The 27827-nt window shown below is 44.9% G+C and overlaps 3 pseudogenes; 2 read left to right on the top strand and 1 right to left on the bottom strand.

Moving 5' to 3' along the window:
- The first annotated feature begins 1337 nt into the window (after positions 1 to 1337).
- Positions 1338 to 4069, top strand: LOC147967470 (uncharacterized; annotated as a pseudogene).
- A 7335-nt stretch (positions 4070 to 11404) lies between these two features.
- Positions 11405 to 18047, top strand: LOC147967471 (uncharacterized; annotated as a pseudogene).
- Positions 18048 to 23351: 5304 nt separating this feature from the next.
- Positions 23352 to 26943, bottom strand: LOC147967472 (uncharacterized; annotated as a pseudogene).
- Positions 26944 to 27827: the final 884 nt, after the last annotated feature.

A 27827-nucleotide genomic window follows, 5' to 3' on the forward strand; every position in this document is an offset into this window, starting at 1 on the left:
AACTTGTTCGGCGCGGTCACTTTAGTGCTTAACTTGTAAAATGTCAAAAACCAGTGCCACAACTTGTCCATTTGGTGCATATACGGTGTCTCGCTCGTACGCCGCCGTATTTGCTTGTCGCGTGGCCTGACAGCTGGCGTGTGGCCCACAGGTCAGTGGGTGAGAGCGCAGGAAGAGATGAGTCGAACGAGCGCAGCGGTTATTTTCCAGAAATCTCCGGAGCTTTTATTAATTATCGCAAAAAGTCTCTCCAACGGCGGGAACTGATTGCCTGTTATATTTGCGCCTATATTTGTCTCTGCTTTCTCACGATCAATCCGATTCGAAGGTGGCGGAGGTGGTGCGGCACGGCGATCGCCGGCGGATGCGATGGATGACCCTCGCCGTCATCTTCCAAGCGAAGCAGCTCCTACGTATGGTAAGTCACACCCTTCCTGTTTTCTCTTCATCTCGATTCTCTATTCCTCATCCATGCGTATGCGTTGGGTAGGGTTTGCCGGCTCTTTTGCCATGCTTGATCTTCATCTTTCTTCCATGGTATGCTTGATGTGTATGTGGACCGTTGCGGATCAAATATGGGTGCATTGATCCTGATTTTCGCTAGGGTTTATTTGGGGGTTTTGAAAGTAGGCGTCTTTCCTGTCAGCAGCTGCTCATGCTTATGTGCGCAACAATTAGGCTACAATATTTCTGATCTATGATTATTTGTCTTGTTGGTCATTGGTCATTGCGCCTCAGATTTGTACTCCCTCCGTTCGGAATTACTTGTCTCGGATATGGATGTATCTAGAACTAAAATACATCTAGATACATCCATTTCTGCGACAAGTAATTCCAAACGGAGGGAGTAGATTGTTCGAACTAATTTTTTCATAAGATTTGTAACTGAATTTTGTCTTCAGTTATCATACAGTAAACTGAATTTTGGTGACACCTGATGTACACTTAAACTGAATTTTGGTAACACCTGATGTACACTTAAACTGAATTTTGGTGACAGGTTATCTACTGAATGTGTGCACTGCACAAAACTGAATATATGTGCTCAGTTTGTGCTATGCAGTACAGATGTACTGAATGTGTGCAGTTGTATGTAAAGTAGTGAATAATTAAGTGTTTATTAAACTAAATAATTATCTGTTTAGTAAACTAAATATATGGATGTTGTGTACTGAATAGGTAACTAATTCTTTTGTACATAAGTGAAATCTGTGCTGAATATATGTGCAGCATAGTTATCTGAATATTTGTTCTATTTTAATAATGCAGGGCTATTTGATGGTCTCTTCACAGTTGAAATCCATCACAAGGGATTTTTTTGTGGATCTGGTAGCAACATGAAGTATATAGATCATGAAGTGGACTGGTTTGACTACTGTCAGAGTGATACTTGGTCTAATTTATGGATAGATGATTTCCTTCTCCAACAGGGCCATGACAGAGCAAACTCCAAGATAGATGTGCATTGGTGCCAACCCGGTAAATCTTTTTGTGACGGGCTACACCTGATGTCATGTGATGCAGATATAGTGCTCATGATTGGTGCAACAGTAGAACACAAGAACTTGGTCCTGCTGGTAGACCATGGTGACACTCTGCAGTTACTAAGCAATGATGATGATGTGTTGCTGCATGGACTGAATGAACCAACAAAAGTAATAACTCAAGTTAAGTCAGGAAAGGGCAAAGAAAATGTTTTCTGGTCTGAAATACCAGAAAGCGCAGGAGATATTAGTTATTATCAAAGCAAAGAGTTTCATCCCATTTGGTGAAGGCTGTAGTTCTCGTGTTGGTAATGAAGAATTAGAGGCTGAATTTGACAACTGCGAGAATGGTGACAGTACAAGCTCTGAACATGATGATGATTTACATCAGAACACAGAAGAAATTGTAACAGACGAGGACTTCTACGAGAGTGATTATGAAGTAGCAGATGGTGATGACGACCTGTTTGATAGTAATGTAGATAAAGATGTTGATGATCACAGAGAGAAGGAGATTTTGCCTGATTATGAAGGAGAACTTCCTGATGATGTCCTAGATGATAGTCACTTGGAACTTTCAAAAGAAGAGAAAGAGAAGCACAAGTATAGGTTCAGCACATTCAATCCATGCACTGATCTTAATGCTCCTGCTTTCAAAGTTGGCATGGTTTTTGGTGACATGAAAGAGCTCAGGCTTGCACTTGTTTCCTATAGTGTGAGAAACAGAGTGAAGGTGAAGAAAACAAGGAATACGGCCACTAAATTAGAAGCTATTTGCAAGCCTGGATGTACTTGGTATTTGAAGGCAGGCAAAGATAACAGGAGTAGTAGCATTCAGATCAAGAAATATCTTGATAATCACACATGCACCAAAGCTTGGGACCTTAAAGTTCTCACTGCCCCATTTCTGATTGCAAAATTCAGAGGTGAATTCAGAGATAATGAGAAAATGCCTTTGAGGAAGTTTTTGGAGAAGGTGCAGACATAATATAACATGATTGCTAAGAGAAGTAAGCTAGGAAGGGCAAGAAGAGCGGCAGTTAGGTCGATCAGAGGAGAGGATGATGACCAGTACAAGACGCTATGGGATTATGGCCAAGAGCTTAGAAGGACTAACCAAGGAAGCAAGTTTTTCTTGTGCACAAAGAAGGTTTTTGACAATAAAACTAAAGAGACAAAAAAAATCACTTTTCAACACTATATTGGTCATATGATGCGTGTAAGAGAGGGTTCCTTAAGGCTTGTAGACCAATAATTTTCCTTGATGGTTGTCACATTAAAACTAGGTACAAACGAAATTTGCTTACATCAGTTGGTGTCGATCCCAATGACTGCATATTTCCCATTGCATTTGGTCTTTGTGAAGTAGAATCGACAGGTAGTTGGGAGTGGTTCTTGGCTTCATTGAAGGATGATCTGAACATTTCCAACTCATCATCTTACACACTAATGAGTGACAAGCAAAAGGTAAGCATTGTTATATCTATAATTTGGTTCTGATATTGTGATTGCAGAAGTTGGTCTAAGTTGACATGAATTTTGCAGGGATTGATTGCTGAAGTGCAGAAAGTGTCCCCTCATTCTGAGCACAGACATTGTGTGAGGCACATATATCAGAATTTCCACAAAGTACACAAGGGTGAAACGTTGAAGAATGATTTATGGGCAATAGCAAGATCTACAAACAAAATTGCTTACCACAAAAACATGGAGCAAATAAAGGAACACAGTTTAGATGCTTACAAGTGGGTTGAGAAGTTGTCTCCAAGAACATGGATAAAGGCTTTCTTTAACCCTTTCTGCAAGTGTGAAATCCTCCTCAACAATATGTCTGAGGTGTTCAACAGGTATGCTGCAATTTCTTCTTCTTTTTGTTCTCAATAGCATGCCACTTATACCCTATCCTTTTACATTGATTAAATTTTCTATGCAGCTATATTATGGATGGAAGAGATCTGCCAATAAAGTCCATGTTAGATTATATTTTCCATAAACTAGCAAACCGGATAGTTGGCAAACAAAGGGAATCTGAGAAGTGGACTGGCAGGCTGTGCCCCAAAATTCAGAAGAAACTAGACAAATATATAGAATGGGCAAAGAACTGCATGGTTACTGAGTATGGGAAAGGTGCTTTTCGGGTTTTGTCTACATATGTTGTGGATTTGAACATGAACAGTTGTGACTGCAACAGATGGGAACTCTCAGCCATCCCATGCCATCATGCCATTGCATGTTTCAGACATGAAAGGATTGAGCCAGAGAGCATGGTGCATGACTGTTATAGTGTTGAGAACTACAAGAGTTGCTATGGCTGGAACCTTATGCCTATGAGGGACATGAAGCATTGGGAGAAAATGGATGGCATAGATGTGTATCCACCTATTTACACAAAAGTCATGGGAAGGCCAAAGAAAAGTAGGAAGAAAGAGCAAGAAGAGAAAAAGGGTAAGGATGGTCTGAAGAAAGTAACAAAACATGGTGTCACTATGCATTGTTCTATATGTGGAGCTGCTGATCACAATAAAAAAGGTCACCACAACCATGTAAATGATGAACCAAAACCAAGAGGAGCAGAGGAATCATAAGAAGAGTATGATGACCCAAGCATCATTGATGTAATTTCCTGCCTTCTACAAGCCAACACACTCTTACCAAACTCATCTCTTTACTCAATCTCTTTCTAATTCTTCCCTGCTACTGCTAACAGAATGACACACAAGCCAACACACATACTAATGGCAAGTACCAAAATCCTATGTCTGCGCATCATTTGCTCCTTATTAATCCTAGCAATGACCTTCTTCTCCCTATCACTATGCTTCTCAGCCTCCTTCTCAACTTCTTCCTGCAATAGCATGTTCTTCATAGCCAGATCACAAATGATTGTCTTTGCCCGGCCATCCCATCTTGGATCTATTCACAAGCCTTACATCCTGAAAATGTAAAAAAGTACTCGGTGCGAAAGACAGGAACCTTACATTTGCTCAAAGCCAAATCATACAAGCCACCCAACAACCTTCTGCCATAGTCCATGCCTTCATTTGCAACACGGCGAGCAGGGGAGCAGGGGGAACATGGCGAGCAGAAAGAAGAGGCCTCCAGAAAGAATGGGTGTCATCACCTGACCGCTACTCTGCTTCCACTTCTCCTTGATGTGGTTCTGACCACCGGCGCCGGCCATCTCATCAAGCGGCAGAGGACAAGAGCAGCAGAGGACAAGGGGGAGCAGAGAAATAACACCGACGGCTTCGCCACCTACTCTCAGTCAACAACTCGCCGCTGGCGACAAATCAACTACATCCGCCGCCGCCTACATAGGGTTAAGGATTTGGTTTTCTGTTCTCTGAATGGGGGGGGGGGGTATGGACGGTTATACAGATCAAGGACTTTTTTGCGATAATTAATAAAAGCTCTGGGGGTTTCTAGAAAATAACCGCTGCGCTCGTTCGACTCATCTCTTCCTGCGCTCTCACCCACTGACCCGTGGGCCACACGACAAGCAAATACAGCGGCGTACGAGCAAGACACCGTATATGCACCAAATGGACAAGTTGTGGCACCAGTTTTTGACATTTTACAAGTTTAGGCACTAAAGTGACCGCGCCGGACAAGTTTAGGCACCTCTGGTGTATTTACCTCATAATTAGGCCATATTTTTGTTTTGCCTTAAAGATAATTATTATCAAGATCACCAAGACTAAACACGTCACAAAGTGTTTCACCTGAACAGTCTAGGTAATGACATGAATGGAAACAACTTTGAGAGCAAGGGTGCTAATTCTACTGAGCAGCAGACCATTAACCATGGGTAAGAGCTGTCCCAATTGAGCAACTTTGACAAGTAAAGAGATCCACTAGAATACCTGGAGAAAACCGTTGATCTTAAACAGCATTGTGTCTCCATAGCATTACAATTAATACATAAAGGACATGGAGTAATCCAAACAAAACTACAACCTCCGTTCGGAAATAGCGTTACAATTACTCCATAAAGGACATGGAGCAATCCAAACAAAACTAGAATTTTTTTGCTTGATGGGTCAGGGATGCACAGCTAATTTGGCCGTAAGTCGAGCTGGACATGTCTTTTTTTTCGTGAACGCGCAGGAGGACTGTACGTCAATTTTTTTGAGGCAATTTATTTTGAGACAAATAAGAAAGTACACGGGCCACACCGATATAGGCCGACAGAAAGATGGAACGGGCCAGCGACTTTTGGCCCATATCAGTGGCGTGCGCCGTGTGTCGTTGTCTGCTCATGGGAACCGATCGATCGTCGTCTTCATCGTCCCTAGACTAGACCCCCACGGCCACCAAACCCAGTCACCAACCCTATACCCTGCCGCCGACCGAACCGCCGCATCAATCGATCGCAGCTGATGCGATGCCGCCCAACAAGGTCCAGGCGCCGGATCCCGACTGCAGGGGGCTCTTCTCCTGCCTGTACAGTGGCCAGTGCGATGAACCCCGTAGCTTCTGTTTCAGACTCGATCTCATCGAGCTCATCCCCGACTTTTACGAGGAGGCGTTCGACCGGCTGCCCGTAGGCGACATGCCGTCGGACGTCGTAGAAGAACTGGCCAGGACCATGTTCAAGGGCGGCCTTTCGCTCGGCCTCCTGGACCCCATCTCCAACATCATCCTCAATACCATCACCCTCCTCCCGCGCGACTTTAGGGCAACCCGATCGCCTCCGCATGACTCTAAGAGGAGGAGGAGGTCCAAGAGGATGGCCGGCGCGGCGCGGCCGAAGGATAGCTGGTCCACTACCATTGGGCCAACCTGCCGGAGGGATACCTGGCGCGGAATTGCTGCGGCATCCTTCCTGGCTCTCCGCGAGTTCATGGTGACATACTTCGGATCGAAAATATATAATAGAACACCTGCAACCAGGCCCTTCCTATCTAGCCATCCATTTTGCGCTTCGCGATTCGTGCAAACACATTTCTCTTTTTTGTTTCTCTCGCATAAAACATGTTTTGAAGTTCAAACCTTTGCAGCGTGGCAAAGCTTTCTATCTAGAATCTAGGATAAATCTTTCAGATTTTTTGGTCAAAAATAAATATACAAAAAAAAATTGGTCTCACATTCCACTTCACAGCATTATCTAGACTGTGCATTAGTCTCTAGAATTTTAGTTATGTTTTGTGTGCACCAGACTAGCAAGTATATATTCTATATCTCCCATACCGAAGACCTTGTATAGGGCACTGCGTCTTTGCGCACATTCACTGCTTTTCCGCTTTTCAGAATTCTGCTCCTCGCGTTTTCATCGCTAAACCATTTTCCATATATATAAGATGATACAGCAACTTAGCGGCTATAGCATACACCCACTATCAACAAACTTGTGAATCAGCCATCCGGGCAATAGGTTGAAATCAGCGTTTATTTGTATAATTAGTTATATGTCCTTTCTTATTTTGCAGTCAACATTATGAATTTTCCAAGCATGAAAATGAATCATAATAAATCAATTTTGGTTTTGGTGACAGGCCGTTGCTACTATGGAGAGTCAACCGCGAGGAAGATTGTGTATCCAGATTCAGCAGACTTTATTAACAGTAATCATGATATTACCGGCGATGGAACGGCACACACGGACGGAATACTGGACGCTGATTTAATGTTCGATTTTAGGAGTGATGCGCAGTTTGCAGACGATATGAGGAAGTACTGTGAACGTCAAAAAGAGTTATCGCAGGAGGGTGACGAGTATTAATTTCAACAGCGGGAGGAACTAGTATTAGGTCTTAACCTTATTAAACCTGGTGTAGAAATACTCTACTGTATTAAGATCAAGCTTGTTGTAATACTTTTGTATTCTGTATTCCATCTTGTCCGAACCTTCATTGTTGTCTGCAATTATGTGATCAGCTGAAAATTTCATTGTTCGACGGAGGTTCAGTTTATTTCCTTTCATCTCTAACAGTTTCTACCAAATTTGTTGAACGTGCGCCTGCCTAAAGAGTAGAACAACCTGGCCGCACACTTTTCTTGCAAGATTAGTTAGGGGCCACTTCCATTGTGTTATAAAAGAGTATATGCATAAACAAATACTCAATCCGATTACCCAACACAAAAAAATTACTCAATCCGATTCATATTAATTGCTGCTTATTTAGTCCATATTAATTGTCGCCAATTAATATGGATTGGAGTGGAGTATATAATACGCCCTTCGTTTCATAATATAGTGTGTATAGATTGTTTGAAAAGTCAAAGTACGCAAACTTTGATCAAGTTTACAGAGAAAACTATATCTTCTGATGATTCTAATATAAGTTTGGTATTTTAGATGTAAATATTTTTCTCCACAAACATGATCAAAGTTTGACTTTTCAAAAAAATATACATTACATTATGGAATGGAGGGAGTATAATATAAGTCTTTTTAGGAAATAATATAAATTGGTTTGCTCTTCTAGTTTTTCTTTTGACATCTAAACACAATTGCATGGTTATCAAAGTGACATCATTTGCATGGATGCTAAGATTTCATTTGGAGGATTTTTCATCAATCCGTCACAATTAGGATTTGCTAACTCATGAGCCATCACATGGCATATGTTCAAATATGATAAGTAGTTGCGGACCTAGAATAAAATTTAGCCGGGACCAATATTTAAGCTCTAAAAAATTTAGGTACAAATGCAAGTCTACTCAATCAAAATTCATAAAATTCAACTACCAGAAGTATAAAAAATGCATTAAAAACATAAAAAATCATCCTTGAAGTATTCCATTCCCTTTTTCCAATTTTAAAACCTGTCTTGGAGTAAGGACTGTTCTTTTCAACTCCGGATTTTCCATACCAGATTCCGGGAAACTGCCCATAGATTCAGCTGCCAATGGAATCAGACGTCCAGTCTTTTCAAAGATTGCAGTCTAATATTGTTTTATGAGTTATGTGGTGAAATGTTTATAATGCCCCTGGACCGAAATTGTGCGCGGAGTTGGTAACATTGAGTTGTTTTGAACTGTTTTACCCTGAATATTGAGTTATCCATGCAGTCATTGCAGATCACAAGAATCATCGCAAAACCGCGGATCCATTAGTGAAACTACAACCAAAAATAGTATGGTGCAGGTGGCTTTTGTAATTATTGTGATTTTCTAGAATTAATGATGATTATTTTTCGTGTCTTTTTATTCACTGGCTCTTAGAAGAGAAATTAGTGGACTTTGCCGAAGTGTCACATTGCAGAGAATGCGTATACAGGAATTTTTATTGTTCAAGTGCTAATCAAATGATTCACCCAATTATGAGGTTAATTTAGGACGAAACAAGTTTTGACGTACTTATGTGCTCACGTGCATTCTATTGAGCACCTCGTGTGGACCATTCTGCCGAACACACACAAGGAAGATATGGCCACGCCATGGTATGAGCGACGTCGATGGGCGAGGGGCGGCCTGTGGCACAACATGCACGAGAACAACGGCCACAAGCACGCTTTTCATGACACACCAGCTCGCCCTCCTCCTCTGTAAACTGGTCTCGGATCCACGACACTAGCGGCTGGAGTCGGCCTAGCCCCTGGCGAGAGGCAGGAGTCGTGGGATGGATCCAGGGAGAGGCACAGAAGAGCCGCTTCGAGGAGGTCACATGCAATTGCGCGACACTGCTGGAGCCTAGCAGGAAATCAAGCCGTGGGGGAGAGGAGCGGTGGCATTTGTTATGTAATTAATCCCTCAAACAAGGATATTGCCCCGGGACAAAACGTTTTTCTAGGGACGTAGCAAAAGAGTAATGCTAGACACACGGAGAGAAGGTTTATGTGATTCACAGACTAGCAAACGTGGGAGCTTGGGATTGGAGAAGGGGGGAGGATGGGCCCCACCCTGACTGAAAATCAGGGGGAGATAGATTAGTTAGAGAAGAAAGATCCGTAACAACTCCGTAATAATCCGTGCGTCTAGGATTATTGGTAGCAGAATAGCTGGAATTGTAGGATTTTGGCGATTTTGAGATACATTTAGATTCATGGGTTTTGGACGATTTTGAGATACATTGCTATTCTGGCATGATTTTCCAAGATTCTCAGGGAAGAATCAAGTTCTTTTCTGTTTCTGATTCTCCATACCCGGATTCTGAAAAGAACTGGCCGAGCATCTTGTTAAAAAAAATTCAAAAATGCTCCTAGATATGAAAAAAGTACATAAACAATAGCCCACATCTGTATATACTATACTTTTTTTGTTTAACAAATCATATTATTTATACCATACTTCTTTGAATTCCCAATATTTTTCAGTTCATGTGAGGAAAATCATGACCAATCAAATGAGCTACATGCCTAGTTGCTCGTTGTCTACATGGTAAATCGGCCCGACTAGATATGAAATAAATAATCTAAACTCAAAAGAAAAAAAAATGCAATCATGTTGTTGCCGCTGCCGCGTGCATACTTATGGTTCGTTGTTGCACCATCACAAGCACACGACTACTTTCCCGCTGAGGTTCCCTTGCGGGGAGTCGTTGAGGACACACTTCGCCTCAGATTAGTGTGGTGGCCTGGCCTAAGATCGGTTGCCTAGAATGGGTGGAAAGTTGATGTGTGTGGTGGTGCTATCTCACTCCGGTTGTGGATTGTGGTGGCCACCGATGGGTCTTCCTGAGGGTTCACTCTCTAGATTTTGTGCCGCTCGTTCTGGCAAGGTTGCGGAATGTAGTTGAAAGGCTCATTTGTAGGTTTTGGGGATCTCATTCCGGCTATTTTGCCTTCGACAGTGAGATGTAATATATCGACGGCGGCTTGTCACAGAGGGTATGGTTGTGCAGCAGTGACGGTGGGATTTGTAGCCCAACGCATGTAGCTATTGGGATTGCGGAAAAGCGGTTGCGACAACACATGTTTGACTCCGATTTGGTGGTGCTTCTTGAGTACCCGGTCTTGAGTTCTGGGCTGAAAACCCTTGGTCTCGTCCAAGTCGGTTATACCTAGCAATGGCTATGTTTTTGAGCCATTACCCTGTTGAAGACATTGCTCAAATATGGCAGGACTTGTTCTTTAGTGTGAAAACATAGAAGCTGGCTTTGGGTGGTTGGATTCGGTAACGATGGTGCTTGAGCGTTGTTCCCTTCTTAAAGGCGTTGTTGTTAAAGATCCTTGTGAGGTTAAGAAATGATTGGTGCGGATATGATTGTTATCGTCGTTTCTCCATCGCAGTTTTGATTGCTTTAGGTTTTCTGTCCTCGCTTAGGCATAGCTTTAGTTTTGTATTATATTTGTGCCCATTTCATAATTTATGTTGAAGTCAATGAAATCCACCTTTTGTCAAGGTTGGTGCGGGAGTGTGGTCGACCAAGGGGTTGGGAGCAGGAAGCCTTGTAGCCTTGTAACCAGGAGACAGGCGGATCGGCACAACAACTCTGGAGCGATCATTGGAGCTCACAATTTATCTTTAGGATTTATTTAGAGGTGCCAAAGAAATCTTCTAACCGGTGTGACGATAGCGGATTTCCGTTGCCGGAGAGAGAGGGGGCATGGAAATAGGACACGAGATGTACTGACTGACATCTTAGCTTTGGAACACGTCGACGTCGTTGCTTAATTTTTGCTATAGCTGCTAGTCGAGACCTGCATGCAGCACCGCACCGAGCTGAGAACCCAAAGTCATTTTGTCTTCACTACGTACGTACATAACGACTTCTGAGATCGTTCGACAGGTTCCATGCAACTTCCAGGGTTATGTTAATTATATTTTGTTACTCTACAGCTTGTATCGAAATGCAGCAACAGCAATGCCATTAATTGGCAATTTCAATGCTTGAGTACGTCAGACCGTCATCAAGCTAACCGTACTGCGATAACCTACGTATCTATATATATATCATGATCGATCCAGCCCAGCTGAGCATTAGTTACAACTTTACAGGAGAAGCAAACAGCAAAGCTAGCCCAGAGTACGTAGTCATGAGGTCGAAGACCAAGAAGAACAGGAATGTTCTGATGGTGGTGGCCGGCGTGCTGGCCGGGCTGACCGTCTTGTTCGGAGTCGTCGGCGCCATCTTCATGGGGGTGGTACGCACCGCCCGTATGCTAGATGGCTTTCTCGACCGGCCGGCGATCCTTGTGACGTCCGGCCATTGTTGATCTTGTTAGTAGGAACAATTTGCTTGTTCTTAACTGTGCGTGTTTCCATCCATCCATTCATTCATGCAGACAGCGGCTCCAAGTCCGGGCAAGGGCAGCGACGCCTACTGTACCTACAGGCAATCGCCGGCGTTGCCCTGTGGTCTCCTAGCGGCGGCGCTGGCGTTCATGACGCAGATAGTCGCCAGCGTGGCCATCGGCTGCTGCGGCTGCTGCTGTGGGGCGTGTCCGACTCCTAAGAGCATGGTTGAACGCGTCGTCGCCGTCCTCTTGTTCATCTTCTCATGGTATGTAGGTGATCAGAACGAGATACAATTGGAGTTCTATTGATTTTTTCTTCAAGAGTCAATTTTCTTCATGTTTGACTAGTTTCTAGACAAAAAAATAGCAGTATCTACAATACCGAGTTTTCAACTTTAGATTCATCATAAAAAAGTATTTTCATAATTAATTTCTTTGATATTCAAGATGTTGATATTTATTTCAGAATTTTGGTCAAACATATAAATATTTGACTTCCAGAAAAATTAATGCATCTTATATTCTAGAATGAAGAGAGTACTTGTTGGTAGCGGCATCTGTATCTGAACTTTAGAATTTATCTACAATTTCCACATGTATAGCCCTTCACATCCATCAATATATATCTCGGGGGCTTGTTCATTTAAGTATTAATTTTTGCGGTCTATATTGCATGCATGATTTCAGGTTCCTTGCCCTTAAAGTGGTGGTAATATTTCTGGTGGGTGCAATGATGATCGGGCCTAACGCATCTGTTAATTTTAGTGCCGGCAATTGTATTTCACCAGGTGTCGGAATCTTCATGGGAGCCACGTGCTTATTTTTTCTAGTTCTCGGCCTTGATCTCGGCGCCTACGCTCTGATTTAGAAGTCTGGCCGCCAGCAAGCAGCTATACCGACCGTGATCCTCCTTTAGTGCCAACCGCCCCGTGTAAAGTTGGTGTCCGGCCTTCTCCTTCTGCATGGGCAAATAAAGTCTGAAACACATATATTTAGATAATAATATGATAAAAGTACTGAAAATATATAATTTATTATGTTGAACAATATTTTTTAAACATAAATAGCATAATGGAATAAAAATTCTCATGGTTGTTTGCGTATTGAGGTGGGCTTCTACTATGCATGGCTGCATGTTGACGGAGGTCCTTTCCTCATATGTATGTTGCATGTTGCGATGACATGTTTGCTTGTTGAGAGAAATATGTAATTGAAGGCTAGCTATTTAGATATAGAAGATTCATAGTATGTCATCATTTCTTTTTGTCAATGAAGTCTTTTGTGGGGATTTCGTGACAATTGTCATGATGTGGGATTCATGAAGCAATACACACTTGAAGGTTCTACGTACAGGATTCAAATGAGGAATTTACCTAGGTTCGGACCCTCTGCCTAGAGGTAACACCCTACTTCTACCGAGTGTTTAATCAAGGCTCGTAGGACAAATTTTGTGGCAGTACAAGTATATGAGCGAATCTCGTTTGTCATTTCCTGCCGCGCAAGGGTGCCCTAGCCCCGCCTTATATAGGTCGAGGAGGTTGGGCCTAGTTGGTCTAATAGTACATCCGCCCTAGTTGGTCTAACAGGTGCATTCATCTAATGTGGTTACGCTCGGTTTAATGTGTTGTAGTAACGCTTGGTTTATGGTGCTAGTGTCTTGGAGAGGAGTTTTTTAATTTTTAGCTTTAGAACCAAATCCACAGACGGTATTTGGCCTTGGAAACAGAAGCCAACTTGTGCCGCAGAGGATGCCAAGTCCGTCCTTACCTTGGGTGTTACCGAGTGGTCTATATCCCGGGGGACCGTCGTGCTTTGAAGATCTCTGGAGTTGCCCAATATTGTACTGCACATGAGTTTTTTCTCCTGTGGTTTTATTATCGGGACATTCACTATTTTGCATCAGGTTTTTTTTCGGTTTTTTCTCTTTTTTGTCCTTTTACTTCTTTCTCTTTTTCGGTTTTCTTTGTTACTTTCCTCAGTGTCATCGATTTTATCTGGTTTTTCCTTTTTCTTTTTTACTTTCTATCTGGTTTTTTCCTTGCGCAACACATTTGGATAAAGAGGTTAGCTTGCAATCTTCATAAAAAGTACTTCCGTCCGTTTACAAATATAAGATGTTTTGTATATTTTAATATAAACTATATACTGACTAAAATGGATGAACTATTTTAATATAGACTACATATGAACTACTCCCTCCGTCCCATAATATAAGAACGTTTTTACACTACACTAGTGTCAAAAACGTTTTTATATTATGGGACAAAGGGAGTAGTAAACGAATTAACAAACACACTAAAATATGTCTTCTAGGAAAACACTTTCTCGCGGTTCCACTTCCAACAGAATAAAAGGAAGAAAAACAGTTCGAGTCCTCTTCTACGGAAACACTTTCTTGCCGTTACAACAGAGCAATTTACACGCGCCAGAAAAAGAATAAAAGCGCTCTCATTCCAATATTGTTCCCGCAATTATTCTATCAGTTTGTCAAATTCACATCTAGATGTTATTTAAGAATATCACATCTAAGCTCCCACAAGTATATAATGTAGCAACAAGAAACAAAAAAAAACTAGGAAAAAATAGACCACAAACAGAGTGGACATCAACTTAGATGTGACATAAGATGTATCCTAGACAGACCCTTATTCTATCTTCTTTCCATTACTTAACCTGCATGCGAGGAAGAAAAAGCAAGAGAGATATGCGGCCATGCAGGGATAAATTCCACGCAATTAGCCTTAACTGGTTTTAGTTTGGTATAACTGCCCATGAAATGATGGACACAGGCGGCCACTATCCCCGTGCGATTCCTCTTCTTCTACGTCTTGCCGTGGACATGGACGGCGACGCGAAGGAGCCGAGCATCGTCCACGAGCTGGTGCCACTTCCTCTACTCTTCTTCTATCTCTTGAAGAGGAAACCAGCGCCGGCGCCGGCGGCAGTTCTCGGTCCGCTCGGTCGGACCGAGCTAAATCCGGATCGGAACGGCAGTGTTATCGATCCCAAACGGGCCACCCTGAGCCCTATATATATCCGGCCGACCCGGCCGAATCGCCGCATCAATCGCAGTCGCATCATGCCGCCCAACAAGGTCCAGCCGCAGGGGTCTCTTCTCCTGCCTGTACAGCGGCGAGCGCGACGAACCCCATAACTTCAACTTCAAGGCCGCCCGCGGTGAGTGCGACGCCCCCCCCCCCCCCCCCCCTAACTTCAACTTCAAGGCCGACCTCCTCGACCTCATCCCCGACTTCTACGAGGAGGCATTCGACCGGCTGCCCGTCCAAGACATGTCGGACGCCGTCGCGGATCAACTATACGAAACCATGCGCGACGGCAGCCTGTCCCTCGGCCTCCTGGACCCCGTCTCCAACATCATCCTCGGCACCCTCGCCCTCCTCCCGCGCGACGACTTCCGGCCAAAGGAGGTGCCGCCCGCCAAGAGGATCAGGAGGTCCAAGAGGCTCGCCGGCATGGGGCAGCCCAAGGATCGCTTGTCGTCCGCAGGGTTACCTGGCGCAGAGTTGCTCAGGCGTCCCGCCAGGCTCTCGTCAGGTTGATGACGAACTACTTCGGATGCATCACCGAAGAACAGGCCACCCGCTACCTCCACTGGGCGGGCGCCGACCTCGCCCGCGCCGTCCTGCTCGTCGAGCATGATCTATACGCTGCGGAGCTCGTGCTCCCTGGCCCTGCCTCCGAGAGGACTCAGGCCGCGCTCAGGTGTGCGGCGATGCATGTGTGCCATTCCGCGCCTGACGTCCTTGTGCGGCTCCAAGTGTCACCTTTGCCACGTCAACGACTCCTCGCCGCCGCCCCCTTCCTAAAGCCGGGAGGGCCGAAGCTCACCGTTCATAATGTTAACACCAACATGGATCTGCTGCGGTACCAGGACGACGCCCCCCTCGACCCCCAGGTGAATTTGCTGCCGGGCGGGAGGGTGGGTAGTCGTCTACTACCGGAACCTCAAGCCCAGTGAAGAAACATTTGAGGTTTCCAAAAGCACGAGCTCCATGGACGGCTTCGACATGGTCACCATCAATGTCGAGCGGCATGGCGACCACTTCGTGTCCTTGCGGTCTCATGAAAACAAGAGATCCATGATATCAGCATGTCTGGCAAAGGCCGTGAAAACATCTCATAGGCGTGGGTTATTGGACAACTGTGGCGGTGATGCCTGCGAGTACACCCAGTCTCTCAAGATGAGGCTCCACGCCATGATCCACACCTTCTATCTCAAAGCCGTCACCATGCTACCCTCTGCAGGGCTTAGGCTCATCCGCGACATCATGTTCGCCAGCCCACTGCTATGGCCCCATGGACCCCATCTCCATCATCATCCTCAACTCCATTTGGTACAACATAGTGTGCCTGCTCCCACATGCAGACACTGAGATCCAGGTGTACGACATCCTCGACACCCTCTCCTTGCTTCGCGTGGAGGTCCGGTCCTTGGAAGGCCTCATCGCCACCGTTCGTGCAAACCCTGAGTCTGGATCATCCATGCAGTGGGTGATAGAGCACCTCTGCTGCAAACAATGTGACTTGTCCAAGGAGACGCACACACTACAACAGTTTGTTGCCGCAGCCGCAGCGGGTTGACATCCACGGCCCGCTGCACTAGGATCATTCCTCACGTCGTCCCTGACACCCGGCGTGTTGCTTGACCTACAAAACTTGCTGACCACTGGTACCAATGATGTGATATCACGTGAATCTCTCGATCAAATAGAGCACATTCTCCGAGACATCACACCACCGTTGGCTCCCGAACCTCGCAATGAGGAGGCCGAACTTTGCACGGAGGCTAAGGTGATTCTTCTAGAAAAGAGATCATGGTATAGGAAGATGAAGTTATACATTCGCTCTGGGGTTGCACAAGCGCTGCAAAAATATGCATCGGAGCATCCTTGGGTACATCAACCTGGCTTTAATTTGTTTGTGTTCATCGTCATTTATTTGGTACATACGTAGTACATATATATTCCATACATTTCTATATCAGTTGACCTTTGTTGCTGCTTGTTTTAGGAACCAAAGTATGCAACGAGTGTTATCTGTGGCGTGGAGTCCACTTCGGAATCCTTGGGCAGGGAATGCTGCCACGTTAACTTTGTGGCTGCTCCCGAATCAGGGGCCCATAACCAGTTTTTCTTCGCCCAAGTCAATTGTTCGTTTCCTTATCAGAAGACAGAACCAAATTTCTGCTGCCCTCTACTCTTCACGCACACCACTAAGTCCCCGTTCCTTGAGCACCTATATACGCAGGTTTTTGGTTTTCGTCCGGTTTTTCATAAATTAACTGGGCAATTCTCTTCTTAATTTATCAATGAGGCAAAAGTTTTGGCTCAGTTTGAAAAAATGCAGGTTTTGAGAATTAAAGAGGAGAATCCCCCCCCCCCCCCCCCCTGCTTTGTCGAAAGGGGGCAGCTACGCGTCTGCCGGGTGATGTTTACAAAACATCCGCCGCCTTAGTAGCCGTAGGATCGTGAGCTAGCCAACCATCTGATCTTCTTTCAGTGAGCGTGCATCAACCTTTGCAACAAAGCTTGTGTTGCGCTCGGCGCTTTGCAACACGATTCTTGTTGCGTCCTACCGAACCTTCTTTTTTCTAAAACAAGGCATGTGTTTCAGAAACAAGATCTCTGTTATAGAAAAAAAAAACTTTGCTCTTGCCCCGTTGCAACAAACGTAGCAGTGTGCGCTCGTTCCCTTGGCAACAAGAGGCTTGTTGCCGAAATGAAAAAAAAACCCTCACACTAACGTCATCAAATGTCTGACGGGCATTTTAACCGTTTCGGCAAAGATTATGTTGTACAATATTCTGCAACACAGAACATGTTGCAGAAACGTCTGTAGATTTTTTTGCAATAGAGTTTGTTATAGAATATTTTCTGCAACGAAGATCGTGTTGCGGAAACATCTATAGAATTTTATTTACAACAGAGTTTGTTATAGAAATATTTTCTACAACAAAGATCATAGGTGATGCTGTGGAAATATTTGCAACACGGATACTATTGTAAAAAAATTGTAATAGAAGTTGTGTTGCAGAAAACATTTGTAACATATGTCATGTTGCAGAAATATTTTTGGGCTTCACTTTTTTGCAACATAGGTGATGCTGCGGAAAGACTTTTGTAACATAGGTAATGTCACATAATTTTTTGTTGTTTTTTTTTGCAGCATAAATGATGTTGCGGGGAAAAAATTGCAACACAGGTAATGTTGCAAAAAATTTTACAATGAAGATGGTGTGCAAAAACATCCCCACATGTTACTGATTCATGTGGTAGGAACACAACTATTGTTCGTCCTCGTCGCTTGCAACTTCGGCATTGCAATTGCAATAGGGAGGCGGCCGGTGATGGTCGGGGACGACACAAAGGAGGTCAGCGGAGGCACGACTGCCCAGCAGGCGCCGACCGTCGGCGGCAGCTGACACCATAGCGGCACCCTCGCCCGAACTCATCTATGGCTGCGCTGCATACGGCGTCCGCGGCTGACCTCGTCTACGGCTGCCCAGTAGACGTCGACTGGCCACGGCAGTGACACCGGTGCCCGATCTCGTCTACGGCTACCTTGCGTCTGCGAATACATCAACGCCTACGCCCAGGCGCTTGTGACCATCTTATCCATTCCCTTGCATATCGGAGATGACGAGAAAAAGGAACCGCTTGCTATAGTGGTTGCTGGCCCCAATGCGAGATACGCGTCGCGTGGAACAAGGGGCGGAAAATGGGGTGGAAATCGGTCGGTTGAACCAGAGAGTTTCCCATCTTTTATTCTTACAAATATAATTCATCTTGTGTTAAAAAAAACAAATATACTTCATCTTTCCAACTCAAAAAAAGATATGTCATCTTTGATTCACAAAACCTAATCACGAATCCCATTGAACCGATTAACGAACCCTATGCCCGGTTCGTGAATCAGAGAAGTATACTTCCTATTGAATTAGATTCACTGGAAGTGGTGAATCTTGAATCAAGACCCGTATCGCGAATCGAGAGAATCACGAATATGGTAACTATCGTATTATTTGCCGTACAAGGTTCAGATAGATTTTGTCGTACGTTTAGCATCGTTCATGCTGGGTTACTTTCCTTGGCACCTTGCTCCAACTTCCACATTCGGGGTCGGTACTTCCACTGTAAACAATTTACTAAAGTACTCACCCATGCATTTAGCTTCAAATATATATCTGTACCATTCTATGGTGATTTCTACCTTCCTCTGTCGTCACTCGTCTCCAAGGAATCAATGGCCTATGATTCTGACTTAATAAGGACACGGTGTTATTAAGGGTATGTTTGGGACTGCTCCACTTAATCAAAATCAGGTACACTCGACCAAATCCACTTTAGAGCAGTTCCATCCAGGAGTTGCAGCTCCATCATAGAGCAGTTTATCATGTTTGGTTTCCAGCTAGCCCCAGCTTCAAGAATGGGTAAGATGTGTTAGGGGCTGCGTGACGTGGGAAAAAACGAATAATATCCACTTACCAATGGTAGCGGTGGGTGATTTTTCATCAACTCATGAGGGCTTTTCAACTTAGAGTGTTCTTGAAGCATGCTCTGAAGAACTTCACGAAAGCAGGAACTTATACCTCATATTCTAGTGTTTTTTTAACAGAACATCATAAAGCTACTCGTTTAGCTTGCATCTTTTTAGAGGAGCTGAATTTTCAAGAGCGGGATAGTCCAAACAGGCCCTAACTATGTGGCCGGGAACAGAGTCTACCACCTTTCCATGCGACCCGGAATAGAGTCTACCACCTCATCCGGGTAAGAGCATGGTTAATAGTACAGCCAGCTGATGGCTATATGATGTTGACATGTCATCTATAGCCAAGGTTATAGCCGGCACGTACAATAGTTAGATGTTAAGATGTCCTACTTTATTAATGTATGGCTCACATACCACTTTCACATAGTGCCTAGGAGCATGTGTTGCAGTTGGCTCTTATTCTGTAGCTAGTTCCTCTTCTCTCTTCTCCATGTTAGCAGAAATATACTCCCTCTGTTCACTTTTGTAAGTCGTTTAAGACAACTGAAATTGAACTGTTTTAGGTGTTGTCTTATAAATGTCTAAAATGTCTTATAAAAATGGATGGAGGGAGTAGCATTTTAACTCATATAGCCCGCTTACATAAGCTTATTGTAGTTGCTCTAAATATATGGGCGACGCTATGCGTCGGCCGGCGGATAATTAGAAAAGATGCCGGCTTGCTGACCATTGGATGTAACGTTAACGGATGTCCGATCTAGGAGTACTCCGAAAGCAGCCATCTCTTTGGAGGGGCGTCGTAGAAGGCCCTCCGCAACAGCTAGCTTGTTGCAATCACCCGAGCATGTACTTCTTTATTTTTTACAATAGAGGTCTTTTTTTTTGCAACAAAAGTCTTGTTGCATATTTATTTATTTTTGCAACAAGGGTCTTGTTGTAGAAATTTTTCGCAACAAAGGTCTTGTTGCATAATTTATTTATTTATTTTTTGTAATAAAGGTCTTGTTACAGCAATTTTTCGTAACAAAGGTCTTGTTGCAGAAATTTTAGATATCGACTGCAAAAATCCTTTTGCAACAAGGGTCATGTTGCAGAATTTTTTGCAACAGAGTTCATGTTGGAGAACTTTTTTGCAAATACAGACCATGACATGAAGGAGATGGTTCTGACCGCAGGAAGAGCCACGGCCGAGCCGGGCGTTGCTGCGACAGCTTGAGGTGGTCACGGGCATGGCCGAGGCTGGCGTTGTTGCAGGAGCTTGAGATGGTGGGGCGAGCGTTGCTGAAGGAGATGATGGTGGCTGAGGCGGGTGTTTCTGCGCACGGGAAAAGGTTGAGGAAGAGATAAGATTAGGGAGAGAAACGTGGGTAGTCCAGTAGGCCACGTGTTGCGCAACCAGGACGGCGGACGCGAGCGTGATAATCCGCCGGTTGATGTTAATCATTTCCCTTGTCGAAAAGCCTTATGATTTCTTTTGCGACCTTTTCGTCTTTTGATCTTATAAGATGCTTATTCTTGTTTTTCTGCAACCAACGATGCTTACTTGTTTCGTCCAATCATAGGAAAGGCCTTATGCTTATCCATTTTGACAAAGCATAAGGCCTTTCCTATGATTGGACGAAACAAGTAAGCATCGTTGGTTGCAGAAAAACAAGAATAAGCATCTTATATAAGATCAAAAGACGAAAAGGTCGCAAAAGAAATCATAAGGCTTTTCGACAAGGGAAATGATTAACATCAACCGGCGGATTATCACGCTCGCGTCCGCCGTCCTGGTTGCGCAACACGTGGCCTACTGGACTACCCACGTTTCTCTCCCTAATCTTATCTCTTCCTCAACCTTTTCCCGTGCGCAGAAACACCCGCCTCAGCCACCATCATCTCCTTCAGCAACGCTCGCCCCACCATCTCAAGCTCCTGCAGCAACGCCAGCCTCGGCCATGCCCGTGACCACCTCAAGCTGTCGCAGCAACGCCCGGCTCGGCCGTGGCTCTTCTTGCCGTCAGAACCATCTCCTTCATGTCATGGTCTGTATTTGCAAAAAAGTTCTCCAACATGAACTCTGTTGCAAAAAATTCTGCAACATGACCCTTGTTGCAAAAGGATTTTTGCAGTCGATATCTAAAATTTCTGCAACAAGACCTTTGTTACGAAAAATTGCTGTAACAAGACCTTTATTACAAAAAATAAATGAATAAATTATGCAACAAGACCTTTGTTGCGAAAAATTTCTACAACAAGACCCTTGTTGCAAAAATAAATAAATATGCAACAAGACTTTTGTTGCAAAAAAAAGACCTCTATTGTAAAAAATAAAGAAGTACATGCTCGGGTGATTGCAACAAGCTAGCTGTTGCGGAGGGCCTTCTACGACGCCCCTCCAAAGAGATGGCTGCTTTCGGAGTACTCCTAGATCAGACATCCGTTAACGTTACATCCAATGGTCAGCAAGCCGGCATCTTTTCTAATTATCCGCCGGCTGACGCATAGCGTCGCCCATATATTTAGAGCAACTACAATAAGCTTATGTAAGCGGGCTATATGAGTTAAAATGCTACTCCCTCCATCCATTTTTATAAGACCTTTTAGACGTTTATAAGACAACACCTAAAATAGTTCAATTCCAGTTGTCTTAAACGACTTACAAAAGTGAACAGAGGGAGTATATTTCTGCTAACATGGAGAAGAGAGAAGAGGAACTAGCTACAGAATAAGAGCCAACTGCAACACATGCTCCTAGGCACTATGTGAAAGTGGTATGTGAGCCATACATTAATAAAGTAGGACATCTTAACATCTAACTATTGTACGTGCCGGCTATAACCTTGGCTATAGATGACATGTCAACATCATATAGCCATCAGCTGGCTGTACTATTAACCATGCTCTTACTCGGATGAGGTGGTAGACTCTATTCCGGGTCGCATGGAAAGGTGGTAGACTCTGTTCCCGGCCACATAGTTAGGGCCTGTTTGGACTATCCCGCTCTTGAAAATTCAGCTCCTCTAAAAAGATGCAAGCTAAACGAGTAGCTTTATGATGTTCTGTTAAAAAAACACTAGAATATGAGGTATAAGTTCCTGCTTTCGTGAAGTTCTTCAGAGCATGCTTCAAGAACACTCTAAGTTGAAAAGCCCTCATGAGTTGATGAAAAATCACCCACCGCTACCATTGGTAAGTGGATATTATTCGTTTTTTCCCACGTCACGCAGCCCCTAACACATCTTACCCATTCTTGAAGCTGGGGCTAGCTGGAAACCAAACATGATAAACTGCTCTATGATGGAGCTGCAACTCCTGGATGGAACTGCTCTAAAGTGGATTTGGTCGAGTGTACCTGATTTTGATTAAGTGGAGCAGTCCCAAACATACCCTTAATAACACCGTGTCCTTATTAAGTCAGAATCATAGGCCATTGATTCCTTGGAGACGAGTGACGACAGAGGAAGGTAGAAATCACCATAGAATGGTACAGATATATATTTGAAGCTAAATGCATGGGTGAGTACTTTAGTAAATTGTTTACAGTGGAAGTACCGACCCCGAATGTGGAAGTTGGAGCAAGGTGCCAAGGAAAGTAACCCAGCATGAACGATGCTAAACGTACGACAAAATCTATCTGAACCTTGTACGGCAAATAATACGATAGTTACCATATTCGTGATTCTCTCGATTCGCGATACGGGTCTTGATTCAAGATTCACCACTTCCAGTGAATCTAATTCAATAGGAAGTATACTTCTCTGATTCACGAACCGGGCATAGGGTTCGTTAATCGGTTCAATGGGATTCGTGATTAGGTTTTGTGAATCAAAGATGACATATCTTTTTTTGAGTTGGAAAGATGAAGTATATTTGTTTTTTTTAACACAAGATGAATTATATTTGTAAGAATAAAAGATGGGAAACTCTCTGGTTCAAACGACCGATTTCCACCCAATTATCCGCCCCTTGTTCCACGCGACGCGTATCTCGCATTGGGGCCACCAACCACTATAGCAAGCTGTTCCTTTTTCTCGTCATCTCCGATATGCAAGGGAATGGATAAGATGGTCACAAGCGCCTGGGCGTAGGCGTTGATGTATTCGCAGACGCAAGGTAGCCGTAGACGAGATCGGGCACCGGTGTCACTGCCGTGGCCAGTCGACGTCTACTGGGCAGCCGTAGACGAGGTCAGCCGCGGACGCCGTCTGCAGCGCAGCCATAGATGTGTTCGGGCGAGGGTGCCGCTATGGTGTCAGCTGCCGCCGACGGTCGGCGCCTGCTGGGCAGTCGTGCCTCCGCTGACCTCCTTTGTGTCGTCCCCGACCATCACCGGCCGCCTCCCTATTGCAATTGCAATGCCAAAGTTGCAAGCGACGAGGACGAACAATAGTTGTTTTCCTACCACATGAATCAGTAACATGTGGGGATGTTTTTGCACACCATCTTCATTGCAAAATTTTCTGCAACATTACCTGTGTTGCAATTTTTTTCCCGCAACATCATTTATGCTGCAAAAAAAAACATTATGTGACATTACCTATGTTACAAAAGTCTTTCCGCAGCATCACCTTTGTTGCAAAAAAGCGAAGCCCAAAAATATTTCTGCAACATGACATATGTTACAAATGTTTTCTGCAACACAACTTCTATTACAATTTTTTTACAATAGTATCCGTGTTGCAAATATTTCCACAGCATCACCTATGATCTTTGTTGTAGAAAATATTTCTATAACAAACTCTGTTGTAAATAAAATTCTATAGATGTTTCCGCAACACGATCTTCGTTGCAGAAAATATTCTATAACAAACTCTATTGCAAAAAAATCTACAGACGTTTCTGCAACATGTTCTGTGTTGCAGAATATTCTACAACATAATCTTTGCCGAAAAGGTTAAAATGCCCGTCAGACATTTGATGACGTTAGTGTGAGGGTTTTTTTTTTTCATTTCGGCAACAAGCCTCTTGTTGCCAAGGGAACGAGCGCACACTGCTACGTTTGTTGCAACGGGGCAAGAGCAAAGTTTTTTTTCTATAACAGAGATCTTGTTTCTGAAACACATGCCTTGTTTTAGAAAAAAGAAGGTTCGGTAGGACGCAACAAGACTCGTGTTGCACAGCGCCGAGCGCAACACAAGCTTTGTTGCAAAGGTTGATGCACGCTCACTGAAAGAAGATCAGATGGTTGCCTAGCTCACGATCCTACGGCTACTAAGGCGGCGGATGTTTTCTAAACATCACCCGGCAGGCGTGTAGCTGCCCCCTTTCGACAAAGCAGGGTGTGGGGGGGGGGGGGGGGGAATTCTCCTCTTTAATTCTCAAAACCTGCATTTTTTCAAACTGAGCCAAAACTTTTGCCTGATTGATAAATTAAGAAGAGAATTGCCCAGTTAATTTATGAAAAACCGGACGAAAACCAAAAACCTGTGTATAGAGGTGCTCAAGGAACGGGGACTTAGTGGTGTGCGTGAAGAGTAGAGGGCAGCAGAAATTTGGTTCTGTCTTCTGATAAGGAAACGAACAATTGACTTGGGCGAAGAAAAACTGGTTATGGGCCCCTGATTCGGGAGCAGCCACAAAGTTAACGTGGCAGCATTCCCTGCCCAAGGATTCCGAAGTGGACTCCACGCCACAGATAACACTCGTTGCATACTTTGGTTCCTAAAACAAGCAGCAACAAAGGTCAACTGATATAGAAATGTATGGAATATATATGTACTACGTATGTACCAAATAAATGACGATGAACACAAACAAATTAAAGCCAGGTTGATGTACCCAAGGATGCTCCGATGCATATTTTTGCAGCGCTTGTGCGACCCCAGAGCGAATGTATAACTTCATCTTCCTATACCATGATCTCTTTTCTAGAAGAATCACCTTAGCCTCCGTGCAAAGTTCGGCCTCCTCATTGCGAGGTTAGGGAGCCAACGGTGGTGTGATGTCTCGGAGAATGTGCTCTATTTGATCGAGAGATTCACGTGATATCACATCATTGGTACCAGTGGTCAGCAAGTTTTGTAGGTCAAGCAACACGCCGGGTGTCAGGGACGACGTGAGGAATGATCCTAGTGCAGCGGGCCGTGGATGTCGACCCGCTGCGGCTGCGGCAACAAACTGTTGTAGTGTGTGCGTCTCCTTGGACAAGTCACATTGTTTGCAGCAGAGGTGCTCTATCACCCACTGCATGGATGATCCAGACTCAGGGTTTGCACGAACGGTGGCGATGAGGCCTTCCAAGGACCGGACCTCCACGCGACGCAAGGAGAGGGTGTCGAGGATGTCGTACACCTGGATCTCAGTGTCTGCATGTGGGAGCGGGCACACTATGTTGTACCAAATGGAGTTGAGGATGATGATGGAGATGGGGTCCATGGGGCCATAGCAGTGGGCTGGCGAACATGATGTCGCGGATGAGCCTAAGCCCTGCAGAGGGTAGCATGGTGACGGCTTTGAGATAGAAGGTGTGGATCATGGCGTGGAGCCTCATCTTGAGAGACTGGGTGTACTCGCAGGCATCACCGCCACAGTTGTCCAATAACCCACGCCTATGAGATGTTTTCACGGCCTTTGCCAGACATGCTGATATCATGGATCTCTTGTTTTCATGAGACCGCAAGGACACGAAGTGGTCGCCATGCCGCTCGACATTGATGGTGACCATGTCGAAGCCGTCCATGGAGCTCGTGCTTTTGGAAACCTCAAATGTTTCTTCACTGGGCTTGAGGTTCCGGTAGTAGACGACTACCCACCCTCCCGCCCGGCAGCAAATTCACCTGGAGGTCGAGGGGGCCGTCGTCCTGGTACCGCAGCAGATCCATGTTGGTGTTAACATTATGAACGGTGAGCTTCGGCCCTCCCGGCTTTAGGAAGAGGGCGGCGGCGAGGAGTCGTTGACATGGCAAAGGTGACACTTGGAGCCGCACAAGGACGTTAGGCGCGGAATGGCACATATGCATCGCCGCACACCTGAGCGCGGCCTGAGTCCTCTCGGAGGCAGGGCCAGGGAGCACGAGCTCCGCAGCGTATAGGTCATGCTCGACGAGCAGGACGGCGCGGGCGAGGTCGGCGCCCGCCCAGTGGAGGTAGCGGGTGGCCTGTTCTTCGGTGATGCATCCGAAGTAGTTCGTCATCAACCTGACGAGAGCCTGGCAGGATGCCTGAGCAACTCTGCGCCAGGTAACCCTGCGGACGACAAGCTATCCTTGGGCTGCCCCATGCCGGCGAGCCTCTTGGACCTCCTGATCCTCTTGGCGGGCGGCTCCTCCTTTGGCCGGAAGTCGTCGCGCGGGAGGAGGGCGAGGGTGCCGAGGATGATGTTGGAGACGGGGTCCAGGAGGCCGAGGGACAGGCTGCCGTCGCGCATGGTTTCGTATAGTTGATCCGCGACGGCGTCCGACATGTCTTGGACGGGCAGCCGGTCGAATGCCTCCTCGTAGAAGTCGGGGATGAGGTCGAGGAGGTCGGCCTTGAAGTTGAAGTTAGGGGGGGGGCCGTCACACTCACCGCGGGCAGCCTTGAAGTTGAAGTTATGGGGTTCGTCGCGCTCGCCACTGTACAGGCAGGAGAAGAGACCCCTGCGGCTGGACCTTGTTGGGCGGCATGATGCGACTGCGATTGATGCGGCGATTCGGCCGGGTCGGCCGGATATATATAGGGCTCAGGGTGGCCCGTTTGGGATCGATAACACTGCCGTTCCGATCCGGATTTAGCTCGGTCCGACCGAGCGGACCGAGAACTGCCGCCGGCGCCGGCGCTGGTTTCCTCTTCAAGAGATAGAAGAAGAGTAGAGGAAGTGGCACCAGCTCGTGGACGATGCTCGGCTCCTTCGCGTCGCCGTCCATGTCCACGGCAAGACGTAGAAGAAGAGGAATCGCACGGGGATAGTGGCCGCCTGTGTCCATCATTTCATGGGCAGTTATACCAAACTGGCTAATTGCGTGGAATTTATCCCTGCATGGCCGCATATCTCTCTTGCTTTTTCTTCCTCGCATGCAGGTTAAGTAATGGAAAGAAGATAGAATAAGGGTCTGTCTAGGATACATCTAGATGTGACATAGTTATGTCACATCTAAGTTGATGTCCACACTGTTTGTGGTCTATTTTTTTTTAGTTTTTTTTTGTTTTTTGTTGCTACATTATATACTTGTGGGAGCTTAGATGTGATATTCTTAAATAACATCTAGATGTGAATTTGACAAACTGATAGAATAATTGCGGGAACAATATTGGAATGAGAGCGCTTTTATTCTTTTTCTGGCGCGTGTAAATTGCTCTGTTGTAACGGCAAGAAAGTGTTTCCTTAGAAGAGGACTCGAACTGTTTTTCTTCCTTTTATTCTGTTGGAAGTGGAACCGCGAGAAAGTGTTTTCCTAGAAGACTTATTTTAGTGTGTTTGTTAATTCGTTTACTACTCCCTTTGTCCCATAATATAAAAACGTTTTTGACACTAGTGTAGTGTAAAAACGTTCTTATATTATGGGACGGAGGGAGTAGTTCGTATGTAGTCTATATTAAAATAGTTCATCCATTTTAGTCAGTATATAGTTTATATTAAAATATACAAAACATCTTATATTTGTAAACGGACGGAAGTACTTTTTATGAAGATTGCAAGCTAACCTCTTTATCCAAATGTGTTGCGCAAGGAAAAAACCAGATAGAAAGTAAAAAAGAAAAAGGAAAAACCAGATAAAATCGATGACACTGAGGAAAGTAACAAAGAAAA

This window comes from Triticum urartu, chromosome 5A (assembly GCF_056163025.1).
Source record: "Triticum urartu cultivar PI428250 chromosome 5A, HENAU_Tu73, whole genome shotgun sequence".
Classification (NCBI taxonomy): domain Eukaryota; kingdom Viridiplantae; phylum Streptophyta; class Magnoliopsida; order Poales; family Poaceae; genus Triticum; species Triticum urartu.